The sequence below is a fragment of the Cyprinus carpio genome, unplaced genomic scaffold, assembly GCF_018340385.1.
Source record: "Cyprinus carpio isolate SPL01 unplaced genomic scaffold, ASM1834038v1 S000000896, whole genome shotgun sequence".
Lineage (NCBI taxonomy): Eukaryota > Metazoa > Chordata > Actinopteri > Cypriniformes > Cyprinidae > Cyprinus > Cyprinus carpio.
The window spans coordinates 2,595-21,369 of record NW_024873620.1 but is presented as its reverse complement, the minus strand read 5'-3'; the positions used below and the strand labels follow the sequence as shown (position 1 = coordinate 21,369).

Genomic DNA, 18,775 nt, shown 5'->3' with positions numbered 1-18,775 from the left:
AGCATCCTCGGCCATCAGCCATTTGGTCTTACTCCCCGCGTTCGCGGGGCACACCTGGCTTGAGTCAAGGCACACAAAAGATGAAGCGCACCTCGATTGTGTGGATTGCCCTTCGTGCGGTAAGCCTGCCGCATGATTGGTGCTCAGGCTCATTAGCCTCATTGGCCGTGAAGAAGATGCCCGGTGGGAAAGCTTCAGAGCATGGATCGCACTTTATCTGCTACTGGGAAGTGCTGAAGATCATAAAGAACACCTATATTCATGGGTAGAGGTCTGCCCAGGTTTTTCCAGCCAAAGTTGACTCGTCTTGCTGCCAACGTCCAGGCTGGCTCGATGCGTGTGAGGAGGGCAGTTAAGGCCTGAAGTTCTCCCACCTTTGCTGCTCTTGAAGACTCCTCAGTTTGCAGATGGCCATGGAGATAAAGGGAAGGTAGAAGATGATGAGCGGGATGATGACGGCAAACAGATCACTGGTGAATTGGAGATGATGAAACAGAAGATAAGGGCCTTGACGTGTTGCGTTTGGTCTGGAGGTGCTCCGCCACGTGCACCAGCCGAGAGCCAGTCATTAAAAGTTCCTTCAATCTCAATAATCACATGGAAAGGGTACTGCAGACCCCCTACAGGTTAAGGAAGACAATGAGTCAACATTTGCATTTTCAAGAGTACTGTCCAAAAGTTGGATAAATAGCTCACGAATCATAATTTTTGGTCCAATTTGTTTTCACCAAGAGTGGGATTTATGTCCAGCTCTCTTCATTGCCACTGCGTCTGTAGCCAATATCATCCCACTGCCTGCATTGCCCAACTGACTTTCGATATACGCTTATGGAGTGCGGGGGCCAATTCCATTTTTTCCTGTAAGCAAGTATGAAGCTGGTTAAAGGGAACGTTCACCATCATCATACTCACCTCATTTCTTATCATGCCAAACAACACAAATTATATATTTTAAAAAATGTCTTTTATTTTCTTTCAGTAAAATTCATCCATTTTGCTTTTTGGAATCTGCGGGATTTCATTATAGACATAACTGTTTTTCCACAAAAAGAACAGAACTTCAAACAGGTAAACATAAAAGTTAAAGGAAAATGATAAGACAATTTAATTTTTCCACCGCCTCTTAAGCGACTTTCTCATAGACGAAAAATGAGATAACTTTATATCCAGCCAACACCTCCATTTTCATTGACGTTTTGAAAATGTTGCTGCTATGTGAAAACACTGCACTTATCTCTGTCTTCGTTCCATAGCACCACCTTGTCAAATGTGGCTACATCACTTTTCCTTAACTCTTCTCCTCTTCCTTTTGGCATCTTCGCCTATGTTTCACAGAAGGCATTGCGTGCACTCCAATCACCGAGACCTCAGCCGAAATGCAAAGGAAAGGAGAAGATGTTAAAGAAAGTGATGTAGCCACATTTGAAATGGTGAGGTGCTATGGAAGAGACAGAGATAAGTGCAGATGTTTTCACATAGCAGCAAATTCAAAACGTCACTTAAAATTGGAGGTGTTGGATGGATATATAAGTTACTCTCATTTTTTTGTCTATGAAAAAGTCGCTTAAAGAGTGCGTGAAAAATTTAAATTCTTATCTTTTTCCTTATTTTTATTTTTACCTGTTTGACGTTCTGTCTTTGTGGAAAACAGTTTTATGTCTAAAATTTGAAATCAGTCAAATCCAAAGCAAACTGGATGATTTTTTAACTGTAGAAATAAAAGACATTTTTTTAAATATATATTTTGTGTTTTGTTTGGATGAATGAGTTTATTTAAATGATGATGGGAACTTTCCCTTTAACCAGCTTAATACTTGCTTACAGGAAAAAATGAATGGCCCCCGTCACTCATAAGCTCATCGAAATTCCAGTTGGGCAATTCAGGCATGGGGATGATATTGCTACCAGAGCAGTGGGTGAAATGAGAGAGCCCAGGGCATAAAATCCCACTTCTGGTGAAAACAAATTGACAAAATTATGATTACTATTATCCAACTTTTGGACGTAACTCTTGTAAATGCCCAATTGACTCATTGTCTTTCCTTAACCTGTAGGGGTCGCATACCCTTTCACAGTGATTACTTGAGATGACGGAACTTTTAATTGACTGGCATCTCGTGCTGGTGTCAGTGGCTGGCACCTCTCCCCAACGCACACGTCAATGCCCTTATATTCTTTTGAAAATCATCTCCAAATCTCAACCATTGATCTGTTTGCCTTCTCATCCGCTCCTCATTTCTACCTCTCCTTTAATCTCCATGGCCATCTTCACACTGAGAGTCCCTTCCAGAAGCTCAAATGAGTGGGAGAGACTTCAGTGCCTTACCTGCCCTCCTCACACCTTCGACCCATCCTGGACGTGGAGCACATGCCGAGTCCAACTTTGGCTGGAACAACCTGGAGTGCCGTACTCTACTTCCATGAATACTCAGTGTTCTTTCATGATCTTCACCTTCCCAATAGGCAGATAAAGCTCTGGATTTTCCCTGCTCGAGCCTTTCCACAGTGGCCACTCGTCTTCATCACGGGTCAATGAGCTACAGAGCCGAGCACATCTGCAGCAGCTTACACCGACACTCCAGTGCAATCATCACACACATCGCGCTGTCGGCTTCATCTTTGTGTGCCTTGACCAGCAGGTTGCCGAAGGAAATGGCGATGGCCAGGATGCTGGGACATGTTTTTCACACCATCCCTCTAGGGAGAATCCTGGTGCGAGCTCAAGTGTACCCTGTGTGCATGTACTCTACGCTTTTCTCCTTGGTTCTTCAGCAAGTAAACTAACTTTTTTACTGTAGCCTCACGGCAATGTACTCCAGCCTTCCATTACTGGATTGGACCAGGTGGTTATTTTTAAATACACCAAAGTCAACGAACCTTTCATTAAGAACTCATTTTTTATTTTTTTCTATTTCAAAAAAAAGCCAACAACATTTTTTGCGTCTATTTAATAAAGTGCTGAAATAAGTTCACATGAAAAACGACATATGAATATTAAATAATCAAACATTAAAAACTGTTTTGCGTTTAAAAGTAATACTTTACATTAATAAAAAAACTATTTTGTTTTTAATATTACAGCAAATGCCAATTTTGGTTCTGTGTTTTTTCCCCTGCATCTAATTTCGGGTTGTTCTAGAATCATTTATATACCATTATAGTGATAAATTATATTCTGAATTAATGAATTTCATATATATATAGGATTCATATATTATTATCTACTCATATGAAAAACTATGCAATTAAATAGCTGATATATATGCAGAATTACAAATTGCTCAGTAATATCTTAAAATTATAAAAATATTATTATGATTAATTTTTTATCAATGTTACATTTCCTGTAAACAATGGCAAATAGCTAGAAATTGTTATAGTTTATTTATAATTTTATTTTACATGAACACTTTTTACTGTCCTAATTTATTCATACGTTCAATATCTATCGCATTTTTTCACATGTAGTGGTTTTTTTTTCATGAAATGTAATTTTTTTTTCACACAGAATAACTTGCAATCATGGCAATTCTGGAAATAAGTACCCAATGACAAAATCTTGCTAATTGTTAGCATTTGTAAATCATCCTTGTGCTATCAACAAATTTTCTTAAACCCAATTTTTCGAGAGGAAATTAAAATCTTTTGCTAGCCACTAAATAATTTACCTAGAAAAAACCAAACACAACCAGTGTCACAGAAACCAGTTTAAAGGGGCATAAAATGTATTAATTATAAAAATAAAAAAAAAAAATAGATATACCTAACCCAATGGGGCAATAACAGTTTGCATAAAAAAATAAAGTTATATAATATAATATTTTGGGATCGGTGTATCATACCATACCTAATCAGCCCCCTTTTTTAAAAATTATAGTTAAATTAAACTATCTTCCGGTGCCATCCCTTTCTTTCGGACTTTTATTTTGGGTCCGTGGGAACCCCCCCCTTTGGTTAAGAGGTCCTCTTTTTTCCCCTTTTTGGGGCCCTTTCCCCTTTTTGGTTGGGTTCCTGTGGCTGCTGCTGATTCAAATGGTTCGATTGGGGTTACTTCGGGTGCCGGGCCTTTGGGGGCCCCCCTGGTCCTGGCTTTGGCTATTCAGCCTGTCCATCCTAAATGTCTCCGTTCCAGCACCCAGATTAGGTCCGGTGAAACTGATCTCGCTGTGCCTCACTACGGTGATTTTTCTCTGCGGTCTATGTTGCTATACATGCTGATATGTGTGGGGGTATGAAGGTGTATAACTCCAACCATCACCTTGGCAAGAAGGTTACCACTGTGGCGGCCCACTTCTTTGGAAGGATCGCGGGATGCTCAAACACAGCTCTTCTGCATCAGCTGGAGGGCTACATCGTGTCAAACCTGGAACCGGAAATTTCGTCGTATTCGTGTACTGAAATGTAAAACGGAGGTCCACCTCCAGGTCTGTTATAAACTTGCTACCCAGTGTTTTATGGGAAGACTGGTTTTGCGGTGTCTCTATGGTGCCCGGTTTAATCCGAGTGTGAACCAAAGAATCATATGATCTTGCCGTTGCAATGTCACGGGAGTCGAGCCTGTCAACTGCGCACAATGCTGTTCACTCCAGCAGGAAGAGGGGGAGCTCTGTCGGATACAAGGCATTTGCTAGAAAAAACACCAATGCCCGCGTTAAACGCTTCGGCAGTTACCGCTTTGAAGTGACCGGTCGGCATGCCGGTGGATTGAGTCTCCCAAACTTGACGATCCGGCCCAGAGCGGCATCACTCCCTAATCGGCGAGTCACGATTTAAACAGGTGATTTGCTGAACCTCTCGATCCCGGCAGCATGGGTAGAGTTCAGTACAAAGCTGGCAGGGAAGTTAGGTACCAAACCTGCCTGCATTTGAACTGAACAGCCATACACTGTCTGAGACTGGCAGCTCCTCCTTTGGTTCCTGATGGACGACAGGTCAAGATTGAACGGAATCTGGAGGAAAACCATGCTTAAAGCCATTCCATTTGCATTGACTTCCTTCTTGCTCCCTTTCTCTGTGCTAGGACACTGTGTAATGAAGAAGTAGAAGAATATGAACATACAGAAATCTGATTCACAGTCAAACTTTTCATTGCAAGTCAGAAGAATTTAAAAGAGCGTCAAACCATTTGCACATTTTTCTGGAAACATTTAAAATGATAAATAAATAATAAATATCTTCTGTTATTTTAGAGATCATGGGTTTTGTTGTGGCATGGGGAAAGCTGGGATATAGATTTGATATTTTTTTTTTATATGCATTATAAAAATTGTTAAGCTCTTTGGTACTTCACCACCAGTCTAAAGTTTGAAACTGGTTTTTTAAATAATTTTTTTTTTAACTCCTCTTATGCTCACCTAGGCTGTTTGTTTGTTTTACAATACAGTATAAACAGTTAATATTGTAAAATATTATTACAAGTACTGGATTATTGTCACATGAATCCTTCAGGTCAAATATTATCATATTATCATGACCTGACGACCTGGAGTAATGTGCTGCCTGAAAATCAAGCTTCACAGGAATAAATTATGTCTTAAATAGAAATGGTTATTTTAAATTGTATTAATAGTTCACAATATTACTGTTTTACTGTGTTTTTGATCAAATAAATGCAGCTTTGGTAAATGCTTTTTGAACAACAATAAAACTAATTCATTCTACACCGTTTGACTGTTATGTATAGTTTATTGCAGTTCTATTATAAAATGCAAAAGTTTATTTAATCCGTCTAAAAAAAATTGTTCACACACAACGTAAATTTAGTCGTCATTTACAAGAGTGTTACAAATTAATACTTTAATGTTATTCACTGATTTGTTTTATCCTTTTCAACTGCCCTCAATTCCACGGGATTAACCATGTTTTTTATAAGCACGTTTTGCTCAGAGTATCATTCTCTGCATTCATCGCATTCTATTCAATTTGCAGAACATATGCAAACAAGCATCAAGATATGGCTTTAGCTGTCAGAGATTGCTACATGCATGTTTACATACCAAAATGTTTAAAAAGCAGATTTCCCAACCAGATTCGACTAAGAACATTTTTCTGACCCTCATAAATTCAGCCTGACATTTAAAACTCATTTATGATTACAATCGTAAGGTGCTAAATGGATCTTTATTCACATTTTTTTATGTATTTTGTTTTTTCAATTTGGTGTGTGTGTCGTGATAAATGCATGGAACACTAGTATTAGGTATTTATCCAATGAGTGTTTTTTGCGAACTTAGCCTATCTATTATTTGTTAATTCAAATAATATTTTTCTGTCTTTAAATACATTTGAGTCTTTAAATCACTGATAAAATCTGCATACACTCATATAGCCATCTCACACTTTCTCGCACTCTGATGATGTCACTTCTTGTTAAATAGAAAAACCATCTCTACACAGATGTTTTCCTTAAAGGTTTTATATAACAAGTGGATGTAAAGCCTGTTTACATTATCTTTGGAATTAGGTTTTTATTTTTGTGAAAATGTAAAAATGAATTAAAGTGCCTTTAAGATTTGCAGTTATTGTCCTTCTAAGGTCTGATGCTGCATAGTATGCAGTTAGCTTACTATAAGCATATCAGGTATGTGTGTGTGTTAAATACCCAGAAGCAGACAGAGAGACTGAGAAACAGCAGTATGAAAAAAAACTGTATAATCTAAGTACAGATGTCATATTAATTTAATCACATTCCACCATTTGCCTCTTTTATTTTTTCCATTAAGTGTCAATAGAATATGTTTAGGCATCATAGATATACACATTAGTAACACTGGATAATGATAAACATGCGTTTTTGTGTGTATGCTTGCACGTATAGGCCTATTTGTGTGTGTGTGTGTGTGTGTGTGTGTGTGTGTGTGTGTGGTGTGGGAGAGAGAGAGAGAGAGAGTGTGTGTGTGTGTGTGTGTGCCCTGAAAAACTCAAGCTATTATTCCCTGGTTGCATTGTGAATGTGAGTGTGTGTTTCACTGCATGTCTGAGAGGAAAGCATGAGAGAATGCATAATGGCAGAAGGCCTATCGCCATGGTAACAGGATGTAAGAGAATTAAAGTGTGTGAGAGAAAGAGAGGAACAGAGTGAAAAAAGCAAAGAATAATTGTCTCAGGGTACAAAAATGAATGAACTACAAATGTAAAAATAAGAGTAAAGGGAGTGATTGTAAGAGGCACAGCCTCAGTATATGTAGAGCAAAGAGTACTAGAAAAATGGGACAGACAAACACGTGAAGACCAGAAAAGACAGAAAAGGGACAAAGTCACAGAAAATGAAGAAAGCAAGCAGACAGCTCCTATCTCAGTTTGAGAGCCCCCATTAACAGCATACACTTAAAAAATGGATTCATTAAAGAATGTTACATTCATTCAGCTTGTTCAATAGCAAAAAACAATCACACTCCGGTCATGGCTACCCGACACCAACATTCATACCACATCTACACCAAACAAAGTCACCCAGAAGGTGATGGCACCTTAAACGAAAGATAACTCGCCGTGTTCTTTCTACAGTGGATAGAGTTACATGTACACCTGTGTGGTCACAGAAAACACATTGTGCAGAGCTTCCCCATTACACATGGTCTATTCCACTTACTAGTTGCTACATGTTGGAACGTTTTCCAAATTCAATATAAGATAAGCTATTGTAGATATTTTTTGGCATGTTGCCACAAAATGCAATTTTTGACACCCTCAATGATTGTTAATGTTCTTCTGATTGGAAGTCCAAGGAGAAAGGAATTAGCAAAATAGAGGGAATAAAAATTAAATATCTTTTGAAATTATTGCCTCAAAACATAAATATTCGAGATCTTCAATAAAATTCATAAAAAAGGGGCTGAAATTATCATTCTAATCGCAATACCAAAGGTCATTAGTCTAGCCAGTGTCCCAAACTAAAAGAAACACGATTTTGACAACTTTGTAACTGACAGATAATCTCTGACAGAAGAATTAAATATAAGCCGTGGCTCTACACCAGAATGGGGCCCACTAGGGACCCAACAAGATGACTTAAATAAGACAAAACCAAGATAAAATAAACCTTATTCAGCTGTTGGGTTAGTGTTATCCCCCCTCTCTCTCTCTCTTTAACAGAAACCAGCATCCTACGATTTTTTGTTAAAACTTGCATACTTAGAATCCTAATTTTTAAAGGCTGTGATCAGCTTTTTTCACAGGCTTGATTGTGCTTAGGGGGTACAGTGTACATGTTTTTATGCTTTGTTTTAAAAAAAGAATTCTTATGTGTACCTTTATTCTACACTGCTATTTTGTTCTCGACAAAACAGTCTGTTGAGTTTCTGGTTCTATGAAGCCCCTCCCTAAGAATACACAAATTGGGTTCAGATTGGTTACGTTGCCAGTATGTTGTGATTTGGTTAACCGTCCAGTGCACGCTGACTGGAAACGCCACGCCACCATTACCATTACGCACAGTAGTTGTACGGTTCTCGGGGGCAGGGTTTATGTAAAATTAAGCTTAGTGATGTCACAAACCTGGGAAGAAGTTTCCGTTGTAATTCTCTATCAGCCTTTTTTTTAGTCCTGAGCGATGAAAAAAATCTAACTTTGCATTGAACATTTTTATAGCCCTAACATAAACATCACACACTAACTAAAGTTAAAAAAGTGAAATCATAAGCAACCACCCCTTTAAAATAAACTGATTCAGTTTTTTTTTTTTGTTCCTTGTTCAAAGAACCACCATTCCGCCACGTTTTTTGTACAACCCTGCCTATATGAGGAAGCCCATTTTAAAAGTGTGTTCTAGACCTGCCAATACAAGTAATTGTAATAAATCTTAAAACTCTGATATACATTATGTTTGATATACATTATTTTCTTATCATCCCAACGCTGAAATATTTTATTGGGTAAAAATTTGGTGAGGTAAAATTTTTTTATAAAACCAAACCCAGTAAATTACAAAAAACTGGAAAAAATGGTGCCCTTTAGATATTTTTGTGGACAATGAGGGGCTTTGGAGTCAAAATGTTTGGAACCACTCAAATAAAGCATTTCAACAAAAACAAGCTGCACATTTTGCTTTTATACCCTTCATAGCCCCACAGACTTCCACTGAAAGTCCATTCTCTAAACGCTTTTTAACAAAACAACGGGTTTTATGTGTCAAAATTATTGTTTGTGGTAAAGCATTTACGGAATATTCTTTAAATTAACAAACTGTTTTGGGTAGCCCTGTGTCCCCATTTTCATCGTATTTCCACATGGCTGTTTTAAATTTCCTTTTGAGGATCAGTAGAGTACTACAATCATAAAAAAAAAAGGCATGCTTCACTGTGGAGCCAAGAAATCTGTGTAACCAGGGGCTAGATCGGGTTTTGACCCTAAAGCATGTAATTTCCCCTTTTGTACACAACCCGGAAAAGGAGCTTTTCTGAAAGCGTGTTAGTGGTGTGATATACCCTTGTTCTTTTTTTTTTTTTTACCCAAATACAGGTGTAAATGTAACCCATCATGAGGTGTAACCAGGTTAAGACAGGTGTTCTGATGAAGTAGTGGATCAATCCTTCCGTTAGGATGCATGAGACAAGTACTGGAATTTAATAAACCTCCTCCAAGTGCGAGATATAGTGATTGGGTCTTATAGGCATCCATGTTCCGATGTGAAGTAAAATGAGTGCTCGTATAGCAGATGCATTGGGGGATTTTTTTGGGAAGCACGGGGATGGAAGACTGCTCGACACCCCTTGTTACCATTGCAAATGATAACCTTCCTCATGGAAACCTGGCACAGAGGATGGAGGGGTCTCATTCCTGGTCTTTACCCCAAAATTAGCTGTCAATCACAGATCGCAGTCAGAATTGGCCGACAACACCATCCATCACATATCAAAGCAGTCCTTTGATTGCTAACTGAAATGTCGATCGTAAATTCCACGTACCGTAGCTCATCACAACTTCTTGGGGGTTTGAAATTAACCACAGTTATCGATAAAGTCATTGGCTATACATAACTGCTCCCCCGGAACAGCTTTAACTGCAAATCCATCTGTTTACTTTCGGTTTGGCACTATGTTCCATCTCCACAGGCCCCAAAAATTCCCTGGGGTTTTAAAGTATAATTTTTTTTTTATATGTGCATGTTGTTTTTTTTGTGTGGCCCTGTGAAGAGCATTACACAGGTTTGTCACGGGGTTTTCGGGGTTGACCCCTTCCTGAAAGATATAGGGTTGTTATTGCTGCAATGGCAATGATATTTTCACCCGGGGGGCCAAGCCATGTGCAGAATCTTTTTAGTGAAGTCCAGACTGTCCACCCCACGTCACCCCGCGAGCCGCCCCCGGTGAAAACGGCGAGTCGCAGCACGGCACGCGGTTACTGCTCTCACGCCATGCCTCGGGGTCACCGCGACCATTTCTCCAAATCCAACATCCGGAAAAAACTTGTTTATGCTCCTGTCGAGATTACACTTGGAGGCATTTGAGGTTGAGAGCAGCAAAGCATAGGGGTTATAAAACAGAAGGTATGCGGATTAAACAAAGTTTGGAAGAGAGAAAATTTAGCAAACAATAGGATAAAGACCATAATGGAAATACAATTGAGTAGTGAAAGAAAAGAGAGTAGGGAGTACAAAACAGGAAATAAGTCCTATATTTGCATAAAAATAAGAAATTCAGAAGCTCAGAAATGCTTACCTGTCTGTGCTGTTCCAGACGCACTAAAACCCTTGTCAAAAGATGCAGTCGTTTTCATCAAAGAGCAGAGTTTGCTTCTTAGGTACCGTAAACCTAAACACAAGGAATGTTCATATATAAATATATTTAAAGTCTTCTAAATTTTTTTCTATAATTTAAAGATGCATGCAAATCTTTTTTTTGGGATATAAGTTAGGGGAATTAATTTGAAATTTCTTGATGATTCTTTGGGGTTTGAGAACAAAGGGGGTGAGACAAAAACCCAAATATAAAATTTTAAAAAAAATTTTTAATACCAGGTTGAAAATAGAACTGAACGCAAAATATTCCACTATAATATAAACAAGACCGAAAATGACTAAAAGCGAATCAAATCATCAATAATTATTAAATCTGTTTTTTAAAACAATTGCCATTAAAATTTGATTAAATTTTAGCTTTGTTATCGATACTAAAATCTTAATTAATTTTTGGTTCTCGAAAAAAGCTAAACCAAATAAAATATCAATTTTTATGAAAAACGTAGAAGATTGCTTGGTATTTGCCCGAATAAAAAATTTAAGTGTTAAAATTACTAAAACTAAACCAAAATACAAAGCTAAACACAGATATTGAAAATAATAAATGAAATTGACAAACACTAACAAAAAATACTCAATTTAAACTTAAACAAAATTAAAAATGAAAATAAAAAAATTTTAATAGTTACTCTAATATACGAGTATACTACTGTATAAAATACTATAATGGTACATAAATAACACTAACTTTCCCACAACAGTAGAGGACCATTTAGGATGAACTTATTTACTAGAATAGAAATGTAAAAAGTGTCTTGCATGTGAAAAAAAAGAAAAAAAAATCCTTATAAACCAGAAATAGTTTAGCCTAGTATTTGTGCTGCAAATATCATGTGTTTATGGTGACATATACCAAGACCTGCATGTTACCCACCTGGTAGGTCTCCACTGGGCCCTTCTCCATTTTGAGGTCCCATACTTTGACATCAAGTAGTCTCTGGTGAGCAGAAAACGTCCACTATGGCTAAACTTACATAAAGGAAACCCCGACGAGAGGGATCTCAGAGAAGAGCGATTGCCTGGGTCCTCTGGCTCCTCAAAGACGAGGTGAAGAGAAGTAACAGATTCAAACGGAGTTCATAGTCACTTGAAATAGGTTAGGATGGGGCATATTTTATCACTCATGTTTGCAATACTTTAGCTATCAATCACAGTATTTTGTGTCGTCGAGCTGCTGGTGAATGTTGTCAGTGGTTTTACTCTTATGACTTAATCACAAGCAATGGAAACACTTAAAAACTGTGGTCTGCTATCTTTTAATTCAGCTAGAAGTCTAAATCTCACTACATCTCACTACATCTAACAAAACCTTTTAGCCGGTGTCTTTTTTTTTAATCTAAGCGCTACAATCAAGCATGGTCCTGTCTAAGTGAAGAATTTCCTGAAATTACAGATTTTAGGGGGGCATGAAAAAAAGAAATGAAAGGTTAAAGGCAATGTTTGGGAATCGTCAATATGAGAATTTAATCTGTCTAAGGTGCATTGTCTCCTTTTCTAATTTATTAAATTACAAAATGAATCATATATTTTGATTTTCACGTTAACTGTAATCAGTGTAGAAAGTAAATCCTTAAAATGGTATATATACACTAACTGTTTCAAAGTTTAAGTTTGTTTTTTATAAGAAGTCTCTAGCAAAGAAGTCTCTCTAGGTTACCAAGGCTGCAATTTCTTTGATTCAAAATACAGTAAAAGAAACAGGAATATTGTGAAATATAATATTACAATTTAAAAATAACTCCTGTTTTATTATGAATTCTATTCTTTTTCTATTTTAAACATCTCACACATGATCCTTCAGAAAATAATTCTAATATACTGATTTAGTGCTCCAAGAAACAGATTTTAGTAATAACAATGTTGAAAACAGAATGTGCTGCTAGCATAATTCTGTGCACCCAGTGATGCATTATTTTTCAAGGATTCTTTTGACAAATAAAATGGTAAGCATTTATTTTGAAATATAGATAGAATATATGTCCTTTAAGGATGCCAATTTAATGCATCCTTGCTGTATAAAAGCATTTATTCCTTTCAAAAATAAATAAATAATAATAAAATCTTCATGGATCCAAACTTTTGAACGTATATGCAGACACAATGCAGTCTAGTACACGTAAAGAAGCATATACTTACTTTTTGGAGTGCTTGTCACCAGGTGCTGACTCTCTCATGTCACAGGGAGGCGTAGCGTGCCTTTACTGCTGCTGTAAACAAACCGGTGGCAGTGCTGTGGGTGGAACTCTGCAGCTGTTATCACCTCCGTCAGGTCCTCTCCATATTGGCTGGCTTAATGTCCACAATATCTGAGAGGGGAAGGGGTCAAGGAAAGGCTTCTGATTTACAGCTCTGAAAGCTGCTCTTCTCTGTTGAGAGATTACTAATTCTTTCATGAAGAATTTCAGTGAATAATGGCTTAAATTATGGTCTGTTGGTCATAAATTGACCACTTTTATTATATTTTTGTTTTGGTGCTTTACGTTCCCTTTTAAGGAAACAGATCACATATAGATCTACAACCGCAAGCACATTCTGACAGTCCATGGCTTATAAACTGTGTATTATTAGCAGGATACATCCGATTGGTGTAAATCTCTACAGTTTGCGTGATTATTATTCTGAGCACTCACTCCACACACCATACTGTACATGTGTGCATCCACACACATAACATGGAAGCTATAAGCACACAACCTACAATAATTTTCCTGAAGGCAGCTATTATGTGTTTTTAGAGGAGAGTGTTTCCTTGGTGAATTATTTAAATGCGTCCATAGATATTTTTATTTCTAGGTCAAGGTCCCTGCTCAAAGAAAGAGGAGCTATGGCAATCTGGAACACAAAACCCTCTGCCTTCAGTCCAGTCCACAGGAACACAAATAAATGACAGCAATCCAGTTCATGAACAGAACAATTTTTATACCATATTCACTCAACTGATGAACGTTTTGGTTTTATATATAAGCCAGTTTAAAAAGCGTCATAAATGACTGGCTGCATTTTGTTTTATCTTTTCTTTTTCTTTTTTTTTTTTTTAGTGAGGGAATAGACAGGAGGAATTGGAAATGAAGGATACTGAAGCTTGCGTCGGTGATAACCAGGTGCCACATGTTGACCCTGAGATCATCAGCGAGAGAGATATGTCCTCGCCATCAGCTGTTGAGCTGAGATGGAGTTGGCGTGTGTATTTGTGGCCGTTGGCAAAGATTCCTCCTCGGCCGTTACCTCAACCATCAGTGTCAGAGTGGGCTTCAGGACCCGGCCCCTTGAAGGAAATGGATTTAGTATCAAGAAGGCTTCTTTTATTATAGATTGTTTACTCCAATATAAGGGGTAACACTATATAACCTATATAGCATAACCCGCTATCCCCGGTACCTATAATAAATCATTAACAAACTCTCCGAGGCTCTAGCGCGGGGCGTCAAGTGACTGCGTAAGGGGCCTGGGATCTGGCACAGATGCGGGACAGTGACGTGTGTCCCGTCTCGGTAGTATATATTCATTTCATTCATTCATTTAAAAGGGATCGCTACCCCCAAAATGGGAAATTTTGTCATTAATCACTTACCCCCCCGTTGTAAGTTTCCAAACCCGTAAAAGATTAGTTTTGTCTGCGAACACAATTTAAGGAGATGCTTTGGATGAAAACTGGGAGGCTTGTGACTGTCCCCTAGACCTGCCCAGGTAAATTACAGTGTCCCAAGGCCAGTAAAAAATATGATAGACATCAGCAGAATAGTCCATCTGCCATCACCCGAACGTTATGAAGTGCACGACATACTTTTTTGTATGTCGAAGAAAACAAAAAGAATGACCTTTATTCACAAGGAACCGCTTTCCTACGTGTATTTACCTTTGATTTGAGTGAAATTCGTATCCCCCCGTGCAGCGCAGCTGACACAGAAGAGCGTCGTTCTTGCTAATTCAGTGGATATTTTCCAAATGTGCTAAACGGTGATGCCGGAGAGACACAGAGGAGATGAATTGTTGAATACAGTTGTATTTTTGTTTTCTTCGCATACAAAAAAAATCATTACAAGTAATTTTCAGTGCTTCTAACGTTACGGCTGACCACTGATGGCAGAAGTCTAATTCTGACAATGTATTTCATACTTTTTTGGACCTTGACAGTTGTAAGGTGTACTTTCCAGTGATGGGACAGTACCAAGCCTCCCGGTTTTCATCCAAATATCTTAAATTGTGTTCCAAAGATGGGGAAAGAAGCTTTTACTGGTTTGGAACGACATGGGGGTAAGTGATTAATGACAAAATTTTCATTTTGGGGTGGGAATATCCTTTTCATTTCTATCTGTTTGAATGTATAAAAACTAGTGATTTTTTTTTGTGTAATGTAATGTAATGTTAAATGTCATTCATTATGTGTTAATGTACAGTCAGATGGTCATTATCTAAGGGAGATCAGGACCCAGATCACATCTCATGTCACCCTAAGAGGACATTACATTTTTGCGATACATGTACCAGCTGGACTGTAAATTATCCAGCTTATTAACAAGACTACTTACCAAATAAAATTCAAAAATTAGGACTTCTAAATATTGATTTGAGTTATTAATTATTATCATGCTTCGAAGGAACCAAGACCAACAGAGTAATATGAGAAAACTAGCACAGATACCTGTACAACGGGAAACAGATACTATACGCAGATTTGCTCATGTCAGTTTGTTCAATTATCAAATTAGTGGTCTCATTATACAAAAAACTGCCTTAATCAAAGCATGCATTGCTTAGCCACTTATACAATAGATTCCTGATAGCTGTGTATAATAAATTTATATAAGATTGTGGACCAAGATCAGTGACTAAAAACAATGCTAATCGAACCATCCATCATTCTGCACCGGATGGGGCTGAATATGGCAGCTGTGAAAATACCCGGAATGAGGTCACGGTGGCAAGAGTCACCCTTTATTAGCCCCTTCTTCGTCATTGAGATTGTAGCCTCTGGAAGATTGTCTCTCTACTCGCTCACCTTCCAATATCTTTATCGTTTTTATCTGTTGGAACATACCTGAGAAAGGATCAGCCAATATCTATTTTTATGACGGCTGACTTTCTATACCACAACATTCACTACATATTTAGTTGGCATTTTCTAATTGCAGGTTGCCTTGAAAAGGAAATTGTTCATGCTTATTCGATACTTTTCTTAATGTCTTAATATTAAAAGGTACTTACAGATGATAGAAACGGTGCAAATTGCATTCATCCCACACTACTTTCATGGCTGATAGCTGGTATCGATTTTCTTGCAACAGAATAATGACAGTGCCAATTTAATATTAGGGCCTTAACCTTATGTTTTTTTATGGCTGAGCGAGCAACTGGAGAGCATCACTAGATGAGATTTTTGATTAAAATAGGAAAGAATAGAATTAAATTTCACACAGCCCGGGGTTATTTTGTATATATTAATATTATTATTTCAACAATCATTATTGTTTCTACTAGTTATTAGTTGAATCAAATAACTGCAGCGCGACGGCATACATAGACCACACCCTTGAGGACTCTTTCGGGAGGGCTCTGAGGCTTTTTAGAGATTAACTCCTGAATGGAACATCTAATGGGGTGTTTGTGATTCACCATTGGTCAGAGGAGGAGTAACGTTGGGCCCAGCGTTTTGTCCTGGTGGCAAGCCAGCCAGCGCGGATCTTATTGATCTTCTCCTCCATCTCCAAACTCTTCAGATAGTCGCAGTCCGGTTCGTGACTCTGGAACGTACCTTAGACCATTTAACTCACACCGGATTCTCCCCGAGCTCCTCATATTCACCTTTAGCCTGCAGTAAGAAAGAAAACCAAATACAATGTATACATGAATTACGGACATAAATATGGTTAAATTTCATTTTATAGAGTTTTCTTGAATTATCAGTTACTTTGAAAAAAAAAATGGCTTCTAACATTCTACAAACAGTTTGTTTTATGCAACATAAATGACAATTAATGACATGCCCCTTTAAGTTAAATCGATTATTGGTTGTCAATTTAGACTTATTATTGCTCGTATTGATTGTTTTAAACGGCCTTTAAAAGAGCCAAATAACATTTGATTCTCTGGTACTGCTGACCTTCAAGTATGTTTCAGTGGCGGTTATTTAAAAAAAAACAAGTGTTTTTTGTTCAGGACCTAGGTTAAAATTGGATTAATGCAGTTGAAGGGCACTGATGGCAATGCTGTGAGAAGACTACAATCATCTGTGAACTGGACTGCCTTGATAAAAGTCAATATTTGATTACTAAGTCTTTTAGAGTTTTTAAACCTGATCTATTAACTTCTGTCAAAAGGCTCGTTGGGCATGGAAATTAAAATCACCTCAGCATTTCAGCGCCCCTAATGCCTACATAGCTAAAAAATGCATGTTTAATCTGTATTAATAGTTTTGGCAGCACAGCATTTTTTAACCATATATGACCTTTGCTATTACCTCCCCCAGAGTCAAACTGTTCACCATCTAATTCACTCCAAAAAATCATTAAAAAAAAACGCTGCTTTATTTTTCCCAATCATCAACTCCCCCACTTGCAGTACCTGCTCACATCTGACCTACTCGGTCTCCTCTCTGGAAGATGACCACTCGCCCCCCCTATCCCCCTTGTGTCCAGCAGATCCCCCGTCGGTTAAACTGCCACTGTAGAAATGACATCAGCTACAAAGAAATAAAGAAGATAGCGTAAAATTGTCAGCAGAATAAATAAATGAATCATATCATATATACATTATATGGTATATATGTCCAAAATATACTATTAATAATCATAAATTAATTATTACACTAAGTATATATATAATTGTTGTTAATTATTACTCAATATTTGTACTATATATATTGCTTTATTATTACTATTCTTCTAAGCTTTGAAAAATAATAAAACCACTATTTGTAATTTTTTTTTTTTTTTTTTTCAATACAAATTTGCTTACTATAATAGAAATCAATAGATTTATGGCTGTGAACAACTGCAGGTGGCAGGTCCCAGCCAAAAAATCCTTTTGTACGTACAAATGACGCTAAAGTAATAGGAAGTTCATGGGCATGTGGGGGGGGTGGGCTAGCACAGCACAACTGTGGATTTGTCTGACGCAAACACTTTTTTACTTTAAAGCTTGTCAGTCTGGGCATATTTGCTTCACATTGGACAGCCACTCCTGATAAAGCACAATGTCATGCTCCTGCTTCCTGCTAGTACTTGACGATGCTTCTCTAAATAAGCACCAGACCTGGCTTGCCCCCGATGATAGATGCAATTGTGCTCTGTAAATGTGCTTAACGGTACAGGCCTGCAAAAGACACAAACTGACTGCTAGACAGGTTTTTAGAAATTAAGTTACATGCAATTGCTTAGATAAAAAATACAAGCTACATGATTTTAGTCACATGCATGAAATGTACAATCATCTTGTTTCTGTTTGTCCATGTTTTTTATTCTGGCAGGCTATACAAGTGCCCAATAATTGAATGGAAAACAGTCCCTCCCTAATGCATCTTACCCACTAACAGTTGTTGTGGTGGGACCAAGTGACCCAAAGTCTGATGGTCACTGTGAATTAAAGACCTTACCGCACAGCTGCTGAGATCAAGGTTATCGTACCGGGACTTCAGAGAGGTGAACAGGATCATATTATAGTTGAGTGTGTGTGTGTGTGTGTGTAAGGGGAAGTGTGCTTCTTCTTCTATGTGATGAGGGAAGATCATGCAGGTGTGTGCACATACCTTCTGTGACATAGTCTGGGAGGAAGCTGTGATTGATTTTGGGGCTCGCGTCCTCACCCATCGGAGGCTGGGAGTCGTTAGCGCCGTCAAACAAACCGTCCAATCCGTGCTGTCCCCCCCCCCGGTGCTTTGCCCATGCTGCTCGGCCTAGCAGAGTAGCCTGCCCCCGGCATCCTGGGATATGGTCCGGCTTTATCAGGAGGAAGGCGGGGGGAGAGGGGCAGATGCCACGGGGAAAGGGAGGAAAAACGGGATGAATAAACCACAGTTCAGCCAGCTGGAAAAAAGCACAC

At 38.1% G+C, this 18,775-nt stretch overlaps 1 pseudogene; it reads right to left on the bottom strand.

The window, feature by feature from the left end:
• Window positions 1-396: 396 nt before the first annotated feature.
• On the bottom strand, window positions 397-18,543 carry LOC122143138 (annotated as a pseudogene).
• Window positions 18,544-18,775: the final 232 nt, after the last annotated feature.